The sequence below is a fragment of the Gadus chalcogrammus genome, chromosome 6 (assembly GCF_026213295.1).
Source record: "Gadus chalcogrammus isolate NIFS_2021 chromosome 6, NIFS_Gcha_1.0, whole genome shotgun sequence".
NCBI classification, from domain to species: Eukaryota; Metazoa; Chordata; class Actinopteri; order Gadiformes; family Gadidae; genus Gadus; species Gadus chalcogrammus.
This window is the reverse complement of record NC_079417.1, coordinates 21,863,452-21,880,388: the sequence shown is the minus strand read 5'-3', so window position 1 is coordinate 21,880,388 and position 16,937 is coordinate 21,863,452. Positions and strand designations below refer to the sequence as shown.

The window sequence follows — 16,937 nt, the reverse complement described above, 5'->3', positions numbered from 1 at the left end:
AATAATGTTCTAGAAGTAGAATGGACTCTACATTATCCTTATCTAAAATTATTTTCTAAGGTTGGCCACCAATGGTCGTGAGATAATTTTCCTATGCAAAATGTTTGTGGCCTATGCTTCAATTATTTAATAATCACATTAAGATGGTGACCAAACAGTAGGCTCAGGGTATTTTACCCATTTTTTTTTTTTAAATAAGTGTTGGGGACCATATGTATTAAGTGGCACATCCAACACTGTAATACCGGTAACCGTGACAACATAATAGCCATAGTTAGGCCTGAAATTTGCTGTAGGTAAGAAATGAAAGCAGAAAATATTAGGGGAGAGCACTATTTTGAAATGAAACAACCACAAAATGCTCTTTGCTGCCTCCCAACCTACGTTTCTCCACCATTGAGAAGATAACATACTTGTGTATGTGATTGACAAGCAAAATGGATTCCCTGACCAGTCTAGGGAAGAGATTAGTGTAGGGTGGTTTTATGGCATATAAGGACATTTAGAAATCACGAAGGAATGTTTTTCAATACCACTAATACCATTAAACTTTTTTCCAAACATCTTTCAAGAGTACAAAAAGAAACTGATTTGTACTTCGAGACACAGATTTCTGCTGGACGATTTCATACATGCTACAAAACATCCATCACCAGCAGCACAAACTAGATTTATTTCTGCTTCAATAATAAACGTCACCTCATCCACGTTGACTGATATCATGAATTACCACCTGCCAGTTTGACACCGTGATGGAGGTACTGTAAATGAAAGCTGGTCAGACAGACTGCAGGAAGTAAAAATTTGTCAAATTTGTTTCCTGCCCCCCGGATTCTCAATAAATTCCTCTGTACCTCAATCTGTCAGGCCTACCCTGTTTCGTGCTGTTGGGTCCACTACCTCCCCCCATGATTATAACAGGCCTATTTGCTGCCAGTGGTTTGACGGGTTGATTGGCGTTTACAGGTCGTTAGTAGTGTTTATTGTTGGTAGTGTTACTTGACTCACAGTTCAAAAGTTAAAATGAAGCAAAAGTTTCTTCTCAGCTTGTCATACTGGTTTTAACACAATCAGTGCGTTTACATGACACTCGAGAAAACCGAATTATTGGATTAGTCAAACTATGATTGGATTTTTAAGATGCATGTATACACCTTAGTCTGACGGATTTTCTCACCGCCATGTATACTCTGACAATTGCAGTTGTCCAATTGAGGGAGAAGGGTCCAGCTGCAGGCTTGGGCGTTCCCGTCATGACACAAAAACGCCCATCGGGCTTTTCCGTCATGACACAAAAACGCCCATCAGGCGTTCCTGTAGCGTTTCATCCTATGGTTTCATCGATCAATCAAGAAGAGGTGAGTGAGTTTCGCAAGGCATGCTGGGTATGCTACCCTTCCTTTTTTGGCGGTTTTACCTCGTAGTAACTTTCCAGAAAAATGAAAGGGTTATGATGAGAGATTATGTCAGTAAGTATGATATTGTTTATTTGACAACATTGGCTGTGAAGTATTCTCATTTAAATCACTGATAAGCTGTGGTATCGTTGTATCCGAATTCGAATCCGATGTAAATACTCTTGACAAGCATGGTTCGGTAGCAGCGAATGCTATGCTATCTCGTCCATAAACGTAGCATATAATAGCCAGAAATCAGCAACGTTTAAGACGGTTTGTAGGTAGAGGGTAAAGTTTGCAGCGAAGGCTTTGCCGATTATTTTACTGTGAGGTTAACATTACCAAAGTACATTGTTAATTTGGATGTTAAGGTGTCAGCTGGCACGGTAAGAGGCATGACATCGCGGCCACTCTGCTTCGTTGTGGTGACACACGCATCGAATTAAACTGTGCATGTAAACGTACTAGTGCGTCTAAAACTAACTAGTATGTTTACATGCATGGCAGATCAGAGAATTCTGTCAGTTCGGTCGCGGCGCAACGAATGAATAAAGGCCTCCACACACCGGCGCCGCAGCGTCGCGTCAAAAAGTCTGCCCCCATTATTCCGGGTGTACTAGCACACACCGGCGCCGACTAGCCGCGCGGCAGCGTTCCGCGCCGCGCCGCCCAACTACTCTTCGAGACAATGTTCTATTCCCGAGCGTCGCCGCCCCTGAAAAAGCGCTTTGTAAAAGCTGGTTTGTACATCCCGGGTCCCGTAGGCACCTCCATATCTACCCCTCACCACTGGATGTCGCCCTCTTTCGTTTGTGATAAACAATTACGAGAATGGACGATGAGAGACTGGTCGTCGAGGTGGAAAAATATGTCGAATTGTATGACCAAAGTTCCCGTCATTACAAAGACAACTCCAAAAAGGACATTGCCTGGCGAGCCATAGCTCTGGAGATTGGATCTTCAGGTGAGAAATCAACAATGGTGGACTAAGTACCCAAACCATTAACCAATAGACGAAATCAAGTCACATATAATCACACCATGTAGGTAGAAACCAGATTACTGGTAATATATATATTTTTATTTAAGGCAAGGCAACTTCATTCATATAGCACTTTTAATACATGAAGCAGACTCAAAGTGCTTCACATAGAAACATTCTCATACAATAAAATAGATAAGTAAAAGGAAACACAGGCAAGCTCAAAAATTCATTGTCATGTATTAACTGTCTCTCTGGTATCAGATCATGTATTAACTGTCTCTCTGGATTTAGGGAAAAATAACATTAAGTGTCTCGAGCACTCAAATAAAATACACTGGCTACTGAATCCAGCACAGCAATAACATCACTGTATTTATCCCGAGGGATAAAAAAAAAGTATATATATGCAAAAGAGTATACCAGAGAGGGATAATAACTAGATTATAGGTCATCATATAGGCTGCACCATATGGTTCTGCCATTGCACACTTAGTAGCGAATTGAAATATTGGCGTGCCTCTCAGGATCTGCACGGAGCTCCTGGACCAGATTGTGGCATACCCCCTGTTCTTGTCTCCGTTCATTGATGGGGTGCACCCAAACCCTTCGTCTTCTCCTTGCTCCTTGCAGGAGAAGAAGGGCAGCCCCCTCTGTCTGGCAACAGTTATTTGTTCTGTTGAAATAAAAAAAACTCAATAAAATGTAAAAGAGCTTGCTCAATTAAAATGGCTAACTACTGGCTGCATACATGTAAATGTGTGGCTATGTTAAGGATAGATAGATGGATAGATAGATAGATACTGTATTGGTCCCAATGGGGATCAATAAAGCCATCCAGGAGCTCAATACAATAAATACACACAATAACAATTGGCCTTAAAAGGTGACTGCACTATATACTAAAAAGGCTTAATAGAAGGTCCTGCAGATATCGAGATTGTTGATGCAGTAGATGAATAATTGCAAAATATAAAATAAATAAGAAATGACAGTAAATAAAACGATAAAGTGCCCTACAAACTAAGTTGATCTGATGCTTGAAAACATACTTTCACTGCGCAGATTAGCCTACATTTTTCCAATTATTCAGCCAAAAAGATGGAAAATAAATAAACTAGGCTACAATAGGCTACTCACCCATTGCGTTTCGTGTCTTTGCTGCGGTTGATTGACAGGTGACTTCCTGATTTTATACTGCAGCGCGGCCGTCGCGCCCTATGGTCGCGCCGCCTCCTGTTGGTGCTAGGGGCGTGCTTTTGACGCGCGTAAAATACGCGACGCTGCGCTGCGGCGCCGGTGTGTGGAGGCCTTTAAGATCGTTAGCACTCTGAAAAACAGATGACAGATGTGCCCTTAAGGTGCGAACACACCAAGCGCGTACCTCGCGTACCATGTACGCGCGTAACGCAGCTAAAATGTTGCTTGACCATTTTGTGTCAAAAATGGTCAGATACGCGCGTACGCATACGCGCGTAGATGAGACCGCCCAAACCCCCCCCCCCCCCCCCCCCCCCCCCCCCAGCCTGTGGCTGCGCTGGATTTACTGTACGTCCACACCAGGAGCGACCAAAGCGTCAAAGACGCTCTGGTCGCTCACAAAGTTTCGCTGCGAATTTTTCTGTTCGCTTTGGTCGCTCAAGTCGCTCATGACGTACAATTCAATTATGCAGACGCATTTAAAGGAGCCGTATGCGTTTAGTAGGCCCTACAGACAGCCACATCAAATAGTGAACTCTCCCATACACCTTGGCCATATTGCCGAGACGGTTTTGCTTGTTCGATAAAGTGCTTCGACAACAAGTAGGACAGTGATTCCCCCCAATATAAAAAAAAAATGTAGGCTAATTACAACCGAGAACAAAAAACCCTGCGTGCTGTAGTAGTTAAAATATGTTTCACTGATCTGGATCTGCAAATCATGATCTGCACTCATTCGCATTCAAAACAAATAGACGTTGGGACACATGGCTAATTTGCATACGTGCACAGGACTGGTTGGCTCCGCAAGGCAAATAATGGAACATATCTATCTATCTATCTATCTAGGCCTTTCTGTCTATCTATCTATCAACGCGTGTCTAGTTTTAATGTGATGTATTGTGTGTATTATCCAGTCAGACTTGTTCTGTGTGGTATTTTAGGCTACTGCCCTGTGTGGGACGAACCACCTAAATGGATTCCCGACGATTTGTGTCGTTTGGTATTAATAAAGACTTGACTATCTATCTATCTAGACTATTTAATTAAAAATTATTCACCTCAGGCTCCGTGAATAGTGGGGAATAGAGGGATAAAAGACAAGAGATATATCCCTTGTCATTTATCCCCCGTCTTGTCGATTAGTTTGTTTATGTGACAATTTCAAATACTTTTTTGGTTTTGTTTAAAGCATGCTACACGCGATTGGTTGGTTAGATTTGTGGCATGTAGAGCAAATTATAATGATTCCCGCTTAAATACGAACGTTCTAGATGTAGCCTATAAATACTCCCGCTTATCATCACTTGATATCCAAACCACTATGGCGTTTCGATCTCTGAACTGAAAAAGGGTGGGTTCGTACAACACCGGGTGCCCAGTTACAGCCGCGATCAATACTTCAGCCGAGATTTTGTTCAGTGAGTGAATAAAGGTAGGTAGGAACCAAAGTGCCTGCCGATGTTCCCTGGGATCCACGCAAGCGAAGAGCGTCTAAATTCTGATTGGCTGTCAGTGTTTGGTCGCTGAAGCGAATAATAGTCATTTGCATAAAGTTAAAAAGTTTTCAACTTCTTTTTGACGCTCTGGTCGCTCAACTTTGGCCGCTGGTAGCGTTGGTCGCTCTGGTCGCTCTTGCCCATAGAAAGTGAATGACTTCCGGCGATTTGGTCGCTCAATTCGCTTCTGGTGTGGACGGACAGTTAGGAGTCCGAGGAAGGAAACCCAAACGCCGCTGTGTTTGGGTGGATGATAGAGCTTGGATCGGGTTAGATTAAATAATCTCGGATATAAATAACAATAATCGGGTTAAATAACTTCACATGGTGTGTCTGGTGTGTTTCCAGCATTCGTAGTGTTGATCAGCAGAGAAATAGTCCGCCAAGACGTTGAGGTTGCTTAGCAATCAGAGACTCTGTCCATGCAAGTGAACGGAGCGTTCACTCTTCGTCATAACTATCAAACCAAACATCCTTCACATTCACCGAGCGAACATTATGAAAGTAAAATGCACATTTCTCGCTAGAAATGTTTCCATAAACGCATTTAATGGCGTAACTATGTTACTATTTCCACCCAGAATAAAGAAAGTTGCCGGCCGTGGCTGCCATGGACATGGCTGCGCTGGAGTCCGAGGTAGGAAACCCAAACGCCGTCGTGTTTGGGTGATAGAGTTTAGATCAGATTAGATTAAATAATCTCGGATATAAATAACAATAATCTGGTTAAATAACTTCACATGGTGTGTCTGGTGTGTTTCCAGCATTCGTAGTGTTGATCAGCAGATATATAGTCCGCCAAGACGTTGAGGTTGCTTAGCAATCAGAGACTCTGTCCATGCAAGTGAACGGAGCGTTCCCTCTTCGTCATAACTATCAAACCAAACATCCTTCACATTCACCGAGCGAACATTATGAAAGTAAAATGCACATTTCTCGCTAAAAATGTTTCCATAAAAGCATTTAATGGCGTAATTATGTTACTATTTCCACACAGAATAAAGAAAGATGTCGGCCGTATGCTTCTGTCCAAGCTCACTACTCTCTGCCAGTGACGTCGGGTCAAGCTCAACGCTGATTGGCTATTGCGGCGCGTATGAGCGTAAAGGTGCGGCCACACCAGACGCGTATCTCGCGTACTTCGCGTCTCAAATCGCCATTTTTTCCATAGGGAACCATTGGTTTGATACGCGTATTACGCGTTTCACGCGTATTAAGCGTATAAGCAACATTGTACGCGCGTATAGCGCGTATGTGGCGTACATTTCAAGAGTTCAAAAAATTGAACTTTTTACGCGAAGTACGCGAGATACGCGTCTGACGATAGCCGCGTTGCCCAATCAGCGTTGAGCTTGACCCGACGTCACTGGCAGAGAGTAGTGAGCTTGGACAGAAGCATACGGCCGACATCTTTCTTTATTCTGTGTGGAAATAGTAACATAGTTACGCCATTAAATGCTTTTATGGAAACATTTCTAGCGAGAAATGTGCATTTTACTTTCATAATGTTCGCTCGGTGAATGTGAAGGATGTTTGGTTTGATAGTTATGACGAAGAGGGAACGCTCCGTTCACTTGCATGGACAGAGTCTCTGGTTACTAAGCAACCTCAACGTCTTGGCGGACTATATATCTGCTGATCAACACTACGAATGCTGGAAACACACCCGACACACCATGTGAAGTTATTTAACCCGATTATTGTTTTTATATCCGAGATTATTTAATCTAACCCGATCTAAACTCTATCACCCAAACACGGCGGCGTTTGGGTTTCCTACCTCGGACTCCAGCGCAGCTTATCCTGGGGCAACACACACACACACACACACACACACACACATACACACACACACACACACACACACACACACACTCACACACACACACACACACACACACACACACACACACACACACACACACACACACCCAAGTGTTGGAGCCTTTACCGTGTGGAGCCTCATCCTGGGGCAAGACACACACACACACACACACAGCCACGGCCGACAACTTTCTTTATTCTGGGTGGAAATAGTAACATAGTTACGCCATTAAATGCGTTTATGGAAACATTTTTAGCGAGAAATGTGCATTTTACTTTCCTAATGTTCGCTCGGTGAATGTGAAGGATGTTTGGTTTGATAGTTATGACGAAGAGGGAACGCTCCGTTCACTTGCATGGACATGGACTGGACTCATCTAGGCGAGTGACGTATGCGCGTATGTGACCATTTTTGACACAAAATGGTCAAGCAACATTTTACGCGCGTATCTCGCGTAAAAAGTACGCGAGATACGCGTCTGGTGTGGCCGCACCTTAAAAAGTTCAATTTTTTGAACTCCTCGCGTACGCGCGTATATGTACGCGCGTATATGTACGCGCGTATATGTACGCGCGTATATGTACGCGCGTATATGTACGCGCGTATATGTACGCGCGTATATGTACGCGCGTATATGTACGCGCCTCATACGCCCCTAACGCCTCGTGCCCACTGCACCGTCAGTCAACGGACGTGGGAAGGCGTGGCTGACTGATGGGGGAGTAGTCTTTGCAGATGCATCCGTCAGCCAATCAAATCGGTTCGCCGGGTTCTTCCCGCTTCTTCCTGCTTGTTGCGAGGCAAGATGACCCGCTTTCCCGCTTTCCAGTATCGTCAGAGCCCGAGTCGCGTCACAGTGCCTACATTTGCATACGCGATCTGATTGGATGACTGATCCGTCGCTGCCGAAAAAGTTGAACATTTTTCAACTTTTTGACGGTGGCGAACGCTCCAAGTCAACGGACGGATCCACAATGCATTGCGCGACCGTCCCCATTCAAAGTCAATGGGCAACGGACAACTGACGGAGGTAGTGGGCACGGGGCGTAACGCGAGTAAAATGTTGCTTATACGCATGTAACGCGTGTACGCGTCTCATACGCGCGTAAACCAATGGTTCCCTATGGAAAAATTGCCGATTTTATACGCGTCGTACGCGAGTAACGCGCTTGGTGTGTTCGCACCTTTAAGGTGCGAACACACCAAGCGCGTACCTCGCGTACCATGTAACGCAGCTAAAATGTTGCTTGACCATTTTGTGTCAAAAATGGTCAGATACGCGCGTACGCATACGCGCGTAGATGAGACCGCCCAAACCCCCCCCCCCCCCCCAGCCTGTGGCTGCGCTGGATTTAGGAGTCAGAGGAAGGAAACCCAAACGCCGCTGTGTTTGGGTGGATGATAGAGCTTGGATCGGGTTAGATTAAATAATCTCGGATATAAATAACAATAATCGGGTTAAATAACTTCACATGGTGTGTCTGGTGTGTTTCCAGCATTCGTAGTGTTGATCAGCAGAGAAATAGTCCGCCAAGACGTTGAGGTTGCTTAGCAATCAGAGACTCTGTCCATGCAAGTGAACGGAGCGTTCACTCTTCGTCATAACTATCAAACCAAACATCCTTCACATTCACCGAGCGAACATTATGAAAGTAAAATGCACATTTCTCGCTAGAAATGTTTCCATAAACGCATTTAATGGCGTAACTATGTTACTATTTCCACCCAGAATAAAGAAAGTTGCCGGCCGTGGCTGCCATGGACATGGCTGCGCTGGAGTCCGAGGTAGGAAACCCAAACGCCGTCGTGTTTGGGTGATAGAGTTTAGATCAGATTAGATTAAATAATCTCGGATATAAATAACAATAATCTGGTTAAATAACTTCACATGGTGTGTCTGGTGTGTTTCCAGCATTCGTAGTGTTGATCAGCAGATATATAGTCCGCCAAGACGTTGAGGTTGCTTAGCAATCAGAGACTCTGTCCATGCAAGTGAACGGAGCGTTCCCTCTTCGTCATAACTATCAAACCAAACATCCTTCACATTCACCGAGCGAACATTATGAAAGTAAAATGCACATTTCTCGCTAAAAATGTTTCCATAAAAGCATTTAATGGCGTAACTATGTTACTATTTCCACACAGAATAAAGAAAGATGTCGGCCGTATGCTTCTGTCCAAGCTCACTACTCTCTGCCAGTGACGTCGGGTCAAGCTCAACGCTGATTGGCTATTGCGGCGCGTATGAGCGTAAAGGTGCGGCCACACCAGACGCGTATCTCGCGTACTTCGCGTCTCAAATCGCCATTTTTTCCATAGGGAACCATTGGTTTAATACGCGTATTACGCGTTTCACGCGTATTAAGCGTATAAGCAACATTGTACGCGCGTATAGCGCGTATGTGGCGCGTATATTTACGCGCAATACGCGCTATACGCGCGTATATCGCGTACATTTCAAGAGTTCAAAAAATTGAACTTTTTACGCGAAGTACGCGAGATACTCGTCTGACGATAGCCGCGTTGCCCAATCAGCGTTGAGCTTGACCCGACGTCACTGGCAGAGAGTAGTGAGCTTGGACAGAAGCATACGGCCGACATCTTTCTTTATTCTGTGTGGAAATAGTAACATAGTTACGCCATTAAATGCTTTCATGGAAACATTTCTAGCGAGAAATGTGCATTTTACTTTCATAATGTTCGCTCGGTGAATGTGAAGGATGTTTGGTTTGATAGTTATGACGAAGAGGGAACGCTCCGTTCACTTGCATGGACAGAGTCTCTGGTTACTAAGCAACCTCAACGTCTTGGCGGACTATATATCTGCTGATCAACACTACGAATGCTGGAAACACACCCGACACACCATGTGAAGTTATTTAACCCGATTATTGTTTTTATATCCGAGATTATTTAATCTAACCCGATCTAAACTCTATCACCCAAACACGGCGGCGTTTGGGTTTCCTACCTCGGACTCCAGCGCAGCTTATCCTGGGGCAACACACACACACACACACACACACACACACACACACACACACACACACACACACACACACACACACACACACACACACCCCCAAGTGTTGGAGCCTTTACCGTGGGGAGCCTCATCCTGGGGCAAGACACACACACACACACAGCCACGGCCGACAACTTTCTTTATTCTGGGTGGAAATAGTAACATAGTTACGCCATTAAATGCGTTTATGGAAACATTTTTAGCGAGAAATGTGCATTTTACTTTCCTAATGTTCGCTCGGTGAATGTGAAGGATGTTTGGTTTGATAGTTATGACGAAGAGGGAACGCTCCGTTCACTTGCATGGACATGGACTGGACTCATCTAGGCGAGTGACGTATGCGCGTATGGCGCGTATTGCGCGTATGTGACCATTTTTGACACAAAATGGTCAAGCAACATTTTACGCGCGTATCTCGCGTAAAAAGTACGCGAGATACGCGTCTGGTGTGGCCGCACCTTAAAAAGTTCAATTTTTTGAACTCCTCGCGTACGCGCGTATATGTACGCGCGTATATGTACGCGCGTATATGTACGCGCGTATATGTACGCGCCTCATACGCCCCTAACGCCTCGTGCCCACTGCACCGTCAGTCAACGGACGTGGGAAGGCGTGGCTGACTGATGGGGGAGTAGTCTTTGCAGATGCATCCGTCAGCCAATCAAATCGGTTCGCCGGGTTCTTCCCGCTTCTTCCTGCTTGTTGCGAGGCAAGATGACCCGCTTTCCCGCTTTCCAGTATCGTCAGAGCCCGAGTCGCGTCACAGTGCCTACATTTGCATACGCGATCTGATTGGATGACGGATCCGTCGCTGCCGAAAAAGTTGAACATTTTTCAACTTGACGGTGGCGAACGCTCCAAGTCAACGGACGGATCCACAATGCATTGCGCGACCGTCCCCATTCAAAGTCAATGGGCAACGGACAACTGACGGAGGTAGTGGGCACGGGGCGTAACGCGAGTAAAATGTTGCTTATACGCATGTAACGCGTGTACGCGTCTCATACGCGCGTAAACCAATGGTTCCCTATGGAAAAATTGCCGATTTTATACGCGTCGTACGCGAGTAACGCGCTTGGTGTGTTCGCACCTTTAAGGTGCGAACACACCAAGCGCGTACCTCGCGTACCATGTAACGCAGCTAAAATGTTGCTTGACCATTTTGTGTCAAAAATGGTCAGATACGCGCGTACGCATACGCGCGTAGATGAGACCGCCCAAACCCCCCCCCCCCCCCCCCAGCCTGTGGCTGCGCTGGATTTAGGAGTCAGAGGAAGGAAACCCAAACGCCGCTGTGTTTGGGTGGATGATAGAGCTTGGATCGGGTTAGATTAAATAATCTCGGATATAAATAACAATAATCGGGTTAAATAACTTCACATGGTGTGTCTGGTGTGTTTCCAGCATTCGTAGTGTTGATCAGCAGAGAAATAGTCCGCCAAGACGTTGAGATTGCTTAGCAATCAGAGACTCTATCCATGCAAGTGAACGGAGCGTTCCCTCTTCGTCATAACTATCAAACCAAACATCCTTCACATTCACCGAGCGACCATTATGAAAGTAAAATGCACATTTCTCGCTAGAAATGTTTCCATAAACGCATTTAATGGCGTAACTATGTTACTATTTCCACCCAGAATAAAGAAAGTTGCCGGCCGTGGCTGCCATGGACATGGCTGCGCTGGAGTCCGAGGTAGGAAACCCAAACGCCGTCGTGTTTGGGTGATAGAGTTTAGATCGGATTAGATTAAATAATCTCGGATATAAATAACAATAATCTGGTTAAATAACTTCACATGGTGTGTCTGGTGTGTTTCCAGCATTCGTAGTGTTGATCAGCAGATATATAGTCCGCCAAGACGTTGAGGTTGCTTAGCAATCAGAGACTCTGTCCATGCAAGTGAACGGAGCGTTCACTCTTCGTCATAACTATCAAACCAAACATCCTTCACATTCACCGAGCGAATATTATGAAAGTAAAATGCACATTTCTCGCTAGAAATGTTTCCATAAACGCATTTAATGGCGTAACTATGTTACTATTTCCACCCAGAATAAAGAAAGTTGCCGGCCGTGGCTGCCATGGACATGGCTGCGCTGGAGTCCGAGGTAGGAAACCCAAACGCCGTCGTGTTTGGGTGATAGAGTTTAGATCGGATTAGATTAAATAATCTCGGATATAAATAACAATAATCTGGTTAAATAACTTCACATGGTGTGTCTGGTGTGTTTCCAGCATTCGTAGTGTTGATCAGCAGATATATAGTCCGCCAAGACGTTGAGGTTGCTTAGTAACCAGAGACTCTGTCCATGCAAGTGAACGGAGCGTTCCCTCTTCGTCATAACTATCAAACCAAACATCCTTCACATTCACCGAGCGAACATTATGAAAGTAAAATGCACATTTCTCGCTAAAAATGTTTCCATAAAAGCATTTAATGGCGTAACTATGTTACTATTTCCACACAGAATAAAGAAAGATGTCGGCCGTATGCTTCTGTCCAAGCTCACTACTCTCTGCCAGTGACGTCGGGTCAAGCTCAACGCTGATTGGCTATTGCGGCGCGTATGAGCGTAAAGGTGCGGCCACACCAGACGCGTATCTCGCGTACTTCGCGTCTCAAATCGCCATTTTTTCCATAGGGAACCATTGGTTTAATACGCGTATTACGCGTTTCACGCGTATTAAGCGTATAAGCAACATTGTACGCGCGTATAGCGCGTATGTGGCGCGTATATTTACGCGCAATACGCGCTATACGCGCGTATATCGCGTACATTTCAAGAGTTCAAAAAATTGAACTTTTTACGCGAAGTACGCGAGATACTCGTCTGACGATAGCCGCGTTGCCCAATCAGCGTTGAGCTTGACCCGACGTCACTGGCAGAGAGTAGTGAGCTTGGACAGAAGCATACGGCCGACATCTTTCTTTATTCTGTGTGGAAATAGTAACATAGTTACGCCATTAAATGCTTTCATGGAAACATTTCTAGCGAGAAATGTGCATTTTACTTTCATAATGTTCGCTCGGTGAATGTGAAGGATGTTTGGTTTGATAGTTATGACGAAGAGGGAACGCTCCGTTCACTTGCATGGACAGAGTCTCTGGTTACTAAGCAACCTCAACGTCTTGGCGGACTATATATCTGCTGATCAACACTACGAATGCTGGAAACACACCCGACACACCATGTGAAGTTATTTAACCCGATTATTGTTTTTATATCCGAGATTATTTAATCTAACCCGATCTAAACTCTATCACCCAAACACGGCGGCGTTTGGGTTTCCTACCTCGGACTCCAGCGCAGCTTATCCTGGGGCAACACACACACACACACACACACACACACACACACACACACACACACACACACACACACACCCCCAAGTGTTGGAGCCTTTACCGTGGGGAGCCTCATCCTGGGGCAAGACACACACACACACACAGCCACGGCCGACAACTTTCTTTATTCTGGGTGGAAATAGTAACATAGTTACGCCATTAAATGCGTTTATGGAAACATTTTTAGCGAGAAATGTGCATTTTACTTTCCTAATGTTCGCTCGGTGAATGTGAAGGATGTTTGGTTTGATAGTTATGACGAAGAGGGAACGCTCCGTTCACTTGCATGGACATGGACTGGACTCATCTAGGCGAGTGACGTATGCGCGTATGGCGCGTATTGCGCGTATGTGACCATTTTTGACACAAAATGGTCAAGCAACATTTTACGCGCGTATCTCGCGTAAAAAGTACGCGAGATACGCGTCTGGTGTGGCCGCACCTTAAAAAGTTCAATTTTTTGAACTCCTCGCGTACGCGCGTATATGTACGCGCGTATATGTACGCGCGTATATGTACGCGCGTATATGTACGCGCCTCATACGCCCCTAACGCCTCGTGCCCACTGCACCGTCAGTCAACGGACGTGGGAAGGCGTGGCTGACTGATGGGGGAGTAGTCTTTGCAGATGCATCCGTCAGCCAATCAAATCGGTTCGCCGGGTTCTTCCCGCTTCTTCCTGCTTGTTGCGAGGCAAGATGACCCGCTTTCCCCGCTTTCCAGTATCGTCAGAGCCCGAGTCGCGTCACAGTGCCTACATTTGCATACGCGATCTGATTGGATGACGGATCCGTCGCTGCCGAAAAAGTTGAACATTTTTCAACTTTTTGACGGTGGCGAACGCTCCAAGTCAACGGACGGATCCACAATGCATTGCGCGACCGTCCCCATTCAAAGTCAATGGGCAACGGACAACTGACGGAGGTAGTGGGCACGGGGCGTAACGCGAGTAAAATGTTGCTTATACGCATGTAACGCGTGTACGCGTCTCATACGCGCGTAAACCAATGGTTCCCTATGGAAAAATTGCCGATTTTATACGCGTCGTACGCGAGTAACGCGCTTGGTGTGTTCGCACCTTTAAGGTGCGAACACACCAAGCGCGTACCTCGCGTACCATGTAACGCAGCTAAAATGTTGCTTGACCATTTTGTGTCAAAAATGGTCAGATACGCGCGTACGCATACGCGCGTAGATGAGACCGCCCAAACCCCCCCCCCCCCCCCCCAGCCTGTGGCTGCGCTGGATTTAGGAGTCAGAGGAAGGAAACCCAAACGCCGCTGTGTTTGGGTGGATGATAGAGCTTGGATCGGGTTAGATTAAATAATCTCGGATATAAATAACAATAATCGGGTTAAATAACTTCACATGGTGTGTCTGGTGTGTTTCCAGCATTCGTAGTGTTGATCAGCAGAGAAATAGTCCGCCAAGACGTTGAGATTGCTTAGCAATCAGAGACTCTATCCATGCAAGTGAACGGAGCGTTCCCTCTTCGTCATAACTATCAAACCAAACATCCTTCACATTCACCGAGCGACCATTATGAAAGTAAAATGCACATTTCTCGCTAGAAATGTTTCCATAAACGCATTTAATGGCGTAACTATGTTACTATTTCCACCCAGAATAAAGAAAGTTGCCGGCCGTGGCTGCCATGGACATGGCTGCGCTGGAGTCCGAGGTAGGAAACCCAAACGCCGTCGTGTTTGGGTGATAGAGTTTAGATCGGATTAGATTAAATAATCTCGGATATAAATAACAATAATCTGGTTAAATAACTTCACATGGTGTGTCTGGTGTGTTTCCAGCATTCGTAGTGTTGATCAGCAGATATATAGTCCGCCAAGACGTTGAGGTTGCTTAGCAATCAGAGACTCTGTCCATGCAAGTGAACGGAGCGTTCACTCTTCGTCATAACTATCAAACCAAACATCCTTCACATTCACCGAGCGAATATTATGAAAGTAAAATGCACATTTCTCGCTAGAAATGTTTCCATAAACGCATTTAATGGCGTAACTATGTTACTATTTCCACCCAGAATAAAGAAAGTTGCCGGCCGTGGCTGCCATGGACATGGCTGCGCTGGAGTCCGAGGTAGGAAACCCAAACGCCGTCGTGTTTGGGTGATAGAGTTTAGATCGGATTAGATTAAATAATCTCGGATATAAATAACAATAATCTGGTTAAATAACTTCACATGGTGTGTCTGGTGTGTTTCCAGCATTCGTAGTGTTGATCAGCAGATATATAGTCCGCCAAGACGTTGAGGTTGCTTAGTAACCAGAGACTCTGTCCATGCAAGTGAACGGAGCGTTCCCTCTTCGTCATAACTATCAAACCAAACATCCTTCACATTCACCGAGCGAACATTATGAAAGTAAAATGCACATTTCTCGCTAAAAATGTTTCCATAAAAGCATTTAATGGCGTAACTATGTTACTATTTCCACACAGAATAAAGAAAGATGTCGGCCGTATGCTTCTGTCCAAGCTCACTACTCTCTGCCAGTGACGTCGGGTCAAGCTCAACGCTGATTGGCTATTGCGGCGCGTATGAGCGTAAAGGTGCGGCCACACCAGACGCGTATCTCGCGTACTTCGCGTCTCAAATCGCCATTTTTTCCATAGGGAACCATTGGTTTAATACGCGTATTACGCGTTTCACGCGTATTAAGCGTATAAGCAACATTGTACGCGCGTATAGCGCGTATGTGGCGCGTATATTTACGCGCAATACGCGCTATACGCGCGTATATCGCGTACATTTCAAGAGTTCAAAAAATTGAACTTTTTACGCGAAGTACGCGAGATACTCGTCTGACGATAGCCGCGTTGCCCAATCAGCGTTGAGCTTGACCCGACGTCACTGGCAGAGAGTAGTGAGCTTGGACAGAAGCATACGGCCGACATCTTTCTTTATTCTGTGTGGAAATAGTAACATAGTTACGCCATTAAATGCTTTCATGGAAACATTTCTAGCGAGAAATGTGCATTTTACTTTCATAATGTTCGCTCGGTGAATGTGAAGGATGTTTGGTTTGATAGTTATGACGAAGAGGGAACGCTCCGTTCACTTGCATGGACAGAGTCTCTGGTTACTAAGCAACCTCAACGTCTTGGCGGACTATATATCTGCTGATCAACACTACGAATGCTGGAAACACACCCGACACACCATGTGAAGTTATTTAACCCGATTATTGTTTTATATCCGAGATTATTTAATCTAACCCGATCTAAACTCTATCACCCAAACACGGCGGCGTTTGGGTTTCCTACCTCGGACTCCAGCGCAGCTTATCCTGGGGCAACACACACACACACACACACACACACACACACACACACACACACACACACACACACACACACACACACACACACACACACACACACACACACACACACCCAAGTGTTGGAGCCTTTACCGTGGGGAGCCTCATCCTGGGGCAAGACACACACACACACACAGCCACGGCCGACAACTTTCTTTATTCTGGGTGGAAATAGTAACATAGTTACGCCATTAAATGCGTTTATGGAAACATTTTTAGCGAGAAATGTGCATTTTACTTTCCTAATATTCGCTCGGTGAATGTGAAGGATGTTTGGTTTGATAGTTATGACGAAGAGGGAACGCTCCGTTCACTTGCATGGAC

The 16,937-nt window shown here is 45.4% G+C and overlaps 1 long non-coding RNA gene across 1 annotated transcript in view; it reads left to right on the top strand.

Annotated features, from left to right (window-relative positions):
- The first annotated feature begins 1,375 nt into the window (after positions 1–1,375).
- The window catches only part of LOC130384941 (uncharacterized), a 20,309-nt gene continuing 4,747 nt past the window's right edge, over positions 1,376–16,937 (top strand). Inside the window, exon 1 of the long non-coding RNA XR_008895945.1 lies at positions 1,376–1,469. This is a non-coding gene — a long non-coding RNA (uncharacterized LOC130384941). The remainder of the gene's footprint in view (positions 1,470–16,937) is intronic.